The 8,320-nt window shown below is 37.5% G+C and overlaps 2 pseudogenes; one reads left to right on the forward strand and one right to left on the reverse strand.

Annotated features, from left to right (window-relative positions):
- The first annotated feature begins 2,510 nt into the window (after nucleotides 1–2,510).
- LOC112477677 lies at nucleotides 2,511–2,628 on the forward strand (annotated as a pseudogene).
- Nucleotides 2,629–5,393: 2,765 nt separating this feature from the next.
- LOC112477710 lies at nucleotides 5,394–5,512 on the reverse strand (annotated as a pseudogene).
- Between the last annotated feature and the right edge of the window lie 2,808 nt (nucleotides 5,513–8,320).

Below are 8,320 nucleotides of genomic sequence, written 5' to 3' on the forward strand. Positions count from 1 at the left end.
AGGATATTAGATAAAGGGTGGAGCTTTCATCCAATGAATGGTTGATGTTAAAGTATAAAAGCCTGCTCCATGCTTGCCCCAGCTGGGGACATCTCTGAAGGATCATCTCAGTCCCAGAATCCTAACCCCCAAGGGTCAGCTAAGGGCTTTGTCCTGACTGCATTGTAGTTAAAAATCTCCCTTTGGCCAATCCTGCTTCCTTTCCCATCCCACAGGTGCAGATCTTGAGAGCACTCTCTGACAAACTCCCTGTGTCAAAAATCAGCTCAGAGGCCGTTCGCAGGGAACCTGACCTAAGACATGTATGCAAAGTGCCTCATAAATAGGAAGCACTTAATAAGGGTAAGCTATCAGATGTCATCAAGTCTTAGAGGCATCAATCATAAGATGACCATTATTATGTATCACTTAGAAAGAAAAAGTACCCAAGATGGGAAGTCTAATAAGAGACACCCAAATAGAGCTGAGACAGCAAGGAAATGTACCGGGCTCAACCATGGTACTGGGTGAAGGAGGGGGAAACACTGCCCCGGTAATTTGCACTGAGCACTCTTCAAGCAAAAAGTTGAATTTGAAGGCTCCCAGGTCAGTAGCACACCTAAGGGACTGGCAGAAGCAAGCGCAAATTCTCTCTGGAAAAACTCAACTTCTATTCTAGAAAACAGGGATTATAAAACCCATTCAGGTTTCAGAGATGTTAAAATGAGAAAAATATGTATGTTCGAATCAGTGAACTTTGGCATTATTCTGTTCACATTGACATGAGCATGGTCAGCTGTCACTCTGCAGTGACAGTAGCTCCCATTATCACCTGTGTAGTTCACTCTAGTCAAAACTGGCCATGGGAGATGACCAGGTTTCCTGTGAACTCTGAAGCTGGTGAATACAAAGTAGAAATCCCTGAGATAAAAGCATAACCCACTATGGCTAGTAAGACTGATGACAGTAAGGAAGAGCTCAGAGTAGAAATTGGAAGAGCTGGACTCCAGTCCATTTCTACTCCTCATTAGCTATTTGAGCTAACAACCCACTTAACTTTTCTGAGGCTCATTTTTCTCACACCTTCCCATTAATGAGAGGAAAAAAAGCTGTCCTTCCTGCTCAAATATTATATTAAATGAACTAGTACTTCAAAGGGTTAAATATACATCATCATCATCATCATCATCATCATCATCATCATCATGATTACTAAACATATTTATTGAATATGTCTTACATTTTAGGTCCTTGAGTTACATTTACAAATAAAACAAAATTCCTGCACTGATAGAGCTTACATTCTGGTGGGTTCTAGTGTCATTATTGTAACCCACTTCTTTCCGTAGTGGGATTTGTCACACTTCTCATAGTTAAGACACCCAGAGAAGGTTCAGTTCCAAATGGACAAGGTTTTGAACAATAAGAGTACAAAAACTGGAGTATGGTAATGGCCTGTTTCCATACATACGATTTAAAAATTTGTGTGATCAACGGCACACCTGCAGTTCTGATAATGAACCATTTATTTCCTTGAAAATCATGCAAGGGAAAGGTGAGAATTTGGAAAAGGTGGAGGCATCCAGGTATATGGCTTTGATCAGGGAACTTCTCTAATCCTCTGCATCCCACACACCTCCACTGTCACGGGTATCTCGTCCAGAGACCCTTCCCCACTCCTTAGCCAATTTGCCCGCTCCAGGCCCATTTAGATCACAATCTACTTTGGCTCTGGACTGAAGCAAAACAAGGGATCACTTTCAGATGATTGCAACAGGGAAGCAATAAGTACAGCAGTTAGGAGCAGAGGTTCCAAAGGCAGACTCTTCTGGGTTGGATCCCTTTTTTGAGACTTAGCATCTGTGCAGTCCTAGGCAAGTTACTGGAACTCTCTGTCTCTGCTTCCTCATCTATAAAATGGGAATGATAGCTCCTACCTCATAGGGTGTGGTAGGCATTAAGTGAGATAATGCATATTAAGTTCATTGTATTCAGGCAGAACAAGTGCCCAATGAGTGACAGCTGTTACTGCTATTGTTGTTATCAGTATTACACCACCACCCCCTCCCGTCTAGATGTGTGTCTCAGTGATGTTCCTGACGTGGTCTTGGGAACATTTACACAGTTGGACAAGAATTTTTATCAAACTGAAGAGGATGCCAGAAGTTCTGATGCTTTTTATTGCAGCTTTCTGGTATAAGATCCCTCTTAGAGATGCCAAATTTAGAGGCTTGCCTGTCCTGCCTGCTCTCTGTGAGGGGGTCGGCCACTTATCTGCTCACCCCTTCCTCCATCCTTCCATCAATTCCCTCAGGTATGCAAATGATACCCAATCCCACTCAACCCCCCTTCCGTACACAGACCAGTAAAAGGCCAGGCCACAGGACCTACACTAACCCTAGTGAGACAGGTAGGGAAGGGTGGGCATGGCAAGGTGAGTCCCCTCGGGAAGCAGCGAGTCCCTTCATCAAAGAATCCAGTTCACGAACTTCTCCCAATTCAGAAGTCCCAGTGCTCAAAAACTTAGACTTGTCTATGGCCATGCCACCCTGGACATGCCCAATCCCGTCTGATCTCAGAAGCTAAGCAGGTCGGGCCTGGTTAGTACTTGGATGGGAGACCACCTAGGAAGACCAGGTGCTGAAAGCGGGAAAAAAAAAAAAACAACTTAGACTTCTTTCTTTATTTTGACTTTTAATGTGATCTCAACCAAAGAAACCAGTTTGGAGCCAGAAAAACATGGCAACTTGTTCCATTCATGTTTACCCAGAAACCTCTATCTCCTAGAATTTTTAAAATTCCAAATTTCAATTCTTCCCCTATCGAACAAAGCCACTTTTGCTAGTAATCTTTTTTTTAATAGACCTTATTTTTTAGAACAATTTTAGGTTAACAGACAAATTGAGCAAAAGTGGAGTGTTTCCATAGCCTTCCTCACTGTCAATATCCTGCCTAATAATCTTTTATATTAGAGATTCTCTAATAAAATGAACTATCTAAAAGGGCAGAATGAATCTTTTTTTCATAAACCACACAGAATAACTGGCTTTGTATATATAACCACATTCTAACCTGGCAAAAAATTATAGGAAATGTATCTATTCTTGATAAAACAGTAATTCGACAAAGGCATAATTTTGCTCCCTTGGCTCCAAATTCAAGTTTTTCTCCAAAGAAATTAAATTTTTTATACTCATAACAATGTTCTTGAAAGCGGGGAGGAGGGTTGTTATCATTGTGTTTTTCAAATGGGTTGTCTACATACATCTCCTGCAACAGGAAGAAAATTTCCTTCTGCCTCTCCAGGACTCAGCATCCATCTTGAAAGATATCCTTTCCCCTTGGCTGCCTCAGAGGTCTTTTCTTTCTGCTTCTTTGGGGTTATTATTTGTATACATTTTCTTTTTATTGCATTAATGGACCAACCAGGACCCCAGTACAATGTTGAACAGAAGTGACAAGAGCAGACATCTTTGCCTTGCTCCTAATCATAGGAGAAGATTATCTAATCTTTCACCATTAAATACAACGTTAGCTCTAGGATTTTTGTAGATGATCCTTATCAGGTTGAGGAGGGTTTCTAGTTTGCTGAGAGTGTTTTTGTTTGTTTGTTCATTTGTTTGTTTTAACTATAGGTATTAAATTTTATCATATGCTTTTTCTGCATCTATGAAGAATCATGATTTTTTTTTAGTCTGTCAAAATGGTGAATTACATTGAATTGCAATGTTATGTCAACCTGATGTTCCTGGAATAAAACTCAGTTGGTCATAAGGTATTTTTAAAATGTATTGCTAGATTAATTTGTTTGCAAAAATTTGGCAAATTTTTGTTATAGTTTCTATGTTCATGAGATATGTTGGTCCGTAGTTTTCTTGTAATGTCTTTGTCTGGTTTTGGTATCAAGAGTATCTGGGAAACTCTCCTTTCTCTTGTATTACTTGAGTTTGTGAAGACTTTATATTGTTCCTCCTTGTTTGGTAGAATTTAGTGATAAAGTATTCTGGAATTAAAGTTCTCTTTGTGGGAAAGTTTTTAACTTTCAATTTGATGTACTGAATACATATAAGACTATTGTTGAATTTATTGGTATAATATTGTTCATAACATTCCCTTTTTTATTGTTTTAAAGTCTGTAGAATCTATAGCAACACCTCCACGTTAATTTTTACTATCAGTAATTTGTGTCTCCTCTTCCTCACTTTCTCCTGGCTAGAGTCTGGGTAGATCCATCTAACTAGAGGCTTATCAATTTTATTCATCTTTTTGAAGAACCAGCTTTTAGCTTCATTTCCTTTTCTTTATTGCTTTTCAGTTTTCTATTTTACTGATTTCCATTCTTTGTTTCATTTTGGGCTTAATCCAATCTTCTCTTTCCGATATTTTAGAATAAAGCTTAGTCGTTAATGAGAAACCTTTCTTCTACTGAAGGCATTTAATGCTATAAATTTCCTTCCAAGTACTGCTTTAGCTGGACCCCACATTTTGATATGTTTTCATTTTGATTCCATTTAAAATTTATGATTTACTTTTGACCCATGAGTTATTTAGAAGCATACTGTTTAATTTCTAAATATTTAAGGATTTTTCAGATATCTATTATTGCTTTCTAGTTTAATTATGTTGTGGTCAGAGTACATACTTTGTACAATTGCGATCCCCTAAAACGTAATGAGTTCTTCTATGGCCCAGAATATGGTCTATCTTGGTGAATATGACAAATGCATTTGAAAATTATGTATTCTGCTGGTTGGGTGTTCTAAAAATGTCAGGTCAATTCAGTTGATAGTATTGTTCAAGTCTTCTCCTTTCACTGATTTGCTGTTTACTTATGCTATGAATTACTTAGGGAGGAGTGTTGAAATCTCCACTTATAAACTGTGAATTTGTCTGTTTCTCCCTTCTGTCATGAAACAATCTGTTTCATGTATTTTGAGTCTTTCTTTTTTTGGTGCATACAAATTTAGGATTGTTAGGTTCTCTTGATGAATTACTCTTTGACATTTTGAAAAGTTCCTCTTTACCCCTGCTAATATTCATTGTTTTGAAGTCTGCTTTATCTGATTCTAATATAGCTTTCTTTTGATTAGTGTTAACATGATACATTTTTTGCCATTTTTACTTTTAACCTGTTTGTATCCTTATATTTAAAGAGAGTTTCTTATAGACAATATATAGCTAGATCTTGCTTTTTTATCCTATCTGACAACCTTTGCCTTTTTTAAAATTAAAATTTTTGGGGTGACATTGGTTAATAAAAATCAAGGTTTCCAGTGTACAATTCAATGTCATCTGTAATCTCTGCCTTTTAATTCAAATGTTTAGAACATTTACATTTAATGTTTAATATGGTCAACATATGCGGGGTTAAATCTACCTTCTTACTGTTTTCTATTTGTTTTTTGTTTGTTTTTACGCTACAGTACCTGGTCTTCCTAAGTGGTCTCCCATCCAAGTACTAACCAGGCCCGACCCTGCTTAGCTTCCAAGATCAGACGGGATCGGGTGTGTTCAGGGTAACATGGCCGTAGACTATCTGTTCTTTTGTCCCCTTTTCCCTCTTTTCTTCTTTTGAATTGTTTTTAATTATTCCATTTTTTTCTCTATTATGGCTTATTAGCTATACTTCTTTTACTTGTTAAATAAAAGGGCCTTCTCTATGGTTTATAATATACACTCTTAATTATCATAGTCTATCTTCAAATAATATACCACTGCATATATAGTGTGAAAACCTCACAATAGTATACTCCCCTTCCACACTTGGTGCTGTTGTTTATGGATAGCTTTGGCTGATTCAAGTGTGTGGAATCATGTCCATAACCAATATTCCCATAATACAGCAACCAGCACACAGGGCTCAACATATAGAGCCAAGAGAGAAATGGAATAGTATGGCCCATGTTAATAATATCATTATTTAGGGAGAGACTGACTACATAGTCACCAATTGATCAGAATAGTCACCATCCAACCTTAGTCCTGGAGTAGTGCATTCCAAGGCTCCGAGCTACACTGAGCACTGACCTTTTATTTGCTGGCTCATGGTGGTGTCTAGGAGAGGGTCAGAAATTTCCAAGGCAAAAACGGAGACAGGAGGTAAGCTAAGGACAGCAGTTATTTATTAAGCAGTTTAGAAATATTTCAGTATTTTAATACTGGTTGACACAAAGTGTGCATATACCCTAGAGGTATATGTAATGTGAAACGCTCTTTATACACATATTTCTTTATGGAATCTTCAATAATATATGGCATGTTGGCTAATGCTACAGTGTGAGAGAATTCTCTAAGGGCACAAGTATCTTGGTTGATCCATCAGCAAAGCCAAACACAGGAAACAGCAGAAAGAGTTTACACATGTGTTACAAATCTTAATTGCAAGTATTTAGTACTTGCCGTCTATCAGACACTATGTGAGGCAATTCGCAGTTACTGTCTCTAAACTTCACCACAACCTTTTAAGGGTGCACTGTTATTCTCAACATACAGATGAGGTATAGGAGGCACGGAGAGATTAAGAATTTGCCCAGGATCACACAATGAAGAGGCACACCCGTACTCTATCTATGACTCATTCCATTGTCCCCTTTTATCACAGCTATTCCTTCTAGTATGTGAAGAATTTATTATATAAAAGTGTTTCACTTGTATTAGTGTCTATGATACCAAATAAAGCCCAGGTTCATGCCTCATCTCTCTATATTCCTGAAAGTTCCATTAATTACCTTTCTCAGTCTAAAGAGGAATCTTAGAGCTGGAGGAACATGGGTTACTAAAGTCCCATGATTCTGGGAAATTAGCCTCATAGATATAGTAGTCAAACCACCCAACCCCAAATCCCTTAATCAGTGCCACAAGGTGTGTGATCTTCACAAGGCAGGACTCCCAGAGCCTGCAGCCTTTCTCAATTTAGTATTGTCCAGATAGTATATGTAGCAACTCCTTGAAAAACAGAAAGTGGCTCTTGCCTTGTATTAGTAAACTAAAAGATTAAAAATAAGATGAGTTTATATTCTATTTTAAGGCAGCATCTTTTTTCTTAGGTAGCCTTATTTTTTGAACGGGAAAGTGACTCTGCTTGCTCAGTAAAGATGAATCCAGCTTACAGTTAGCTCCTTAAGTCTGACAAATCATATTTTTTCCTTTCCTGAAAGGGAACACTAGAAATTACTGGTCCCAATCCAACTATCCAAAAGCTGTGAGGACTTTACATAACACCAAACTCCCAAATCTGTGACCAGAATAGGAAGTACAATCACTAATGTAATAAAACAAGTGTAGTTTAAAAGAGCTTTAGTTTAATAATTAACACACTTGCCAGCTCAATTATAGCCAACTCAAAAGAAAGATACACAAAAAGAAATTGGCCTCATAAACATACTCAACTATAAATGGATTTTATTTTCCTACACTCGAAATGTAACAAAGTTTTACATGAGAACCCTTGGACCTTTATGAACTCACTATTTTTTTAAAAGCATCCTCAGAAGACTGAGGTAAAGACCCTCTGCAGTTTTATACTATTAATAGTTCTGTATTATAGAATACATAGGTGATTAGAAAATATTTTTCAATGCCAAATTAAAACATTTTACCTCAAGTTTACCATTTGATGACTAATTTTCACTAACAGGTTTGAGATTATCCTATCAACCTTTCTCAAAAGTGGCAAATACTTGGAGACCATTGATCTAATTTAAAATTGAGTGATGAGTTCATTTCCTTACTGAATGTAATCAGTGTCCGGGGCTCTGTGCAGCAGCTCCCTTAACAATATGTAAATTTAAGTGACCAATGTCAGCCTAAATATTTGAAAAACTCCCTTAATTTCTTTTGCTCACAAATGCCTCCTCTGTTGAACTTCACTAAGCATTGTTCTCTAATGGCAGACTGGAACCACATCCACAGTCTCTTCCTCAGGATAAGCAAGAGATAGGATGCAGAGGACAGGAGGATAAAGCAGGTCCGAGTTTTAACTCAGCTGATTCCAACTTCCTTATGTTGACTGAGATTCCTAATGGAATCCGGCACTTAATTGTCAAGTAGTCAGTTTTTGGAGGTGATGACATTTTTTCACGTCTTCATGTGAAATCTTGCTATGTAAAGTTGGTCAATGCAATAAACTTTGGTGCATAACTAAATGGTATCAAGATACAATGTAAGTTTATTTGTGGATCAGTTTGAGGTTAACAAAATAGGAGATGATAAAATGTTCAATTTTTTTGTATTTTATAAATGAGCTCAGAGAACACTGGTGGGTATGAAGAGACTGCTATGAAATAGCAGATACGACCACAATGTGAATCTGCTAAAAAGGATCCACAGTTAATAAAGTGGT

This window comes from Pteropus alecto, unplaced genomic scaffold (genome assembly GCF_000325575.1).
Source record: "Pteropus alecto unplaced genomic scaffold, ASM32557v1 scaffold121, whole genome shotgun sequence".
Lineage (NCBI taxonomy): Eukaryota > Metazoa > Chordata > Mammalia > Chiroptera > Pteropodidae > Pteropus > Pteropus alecto.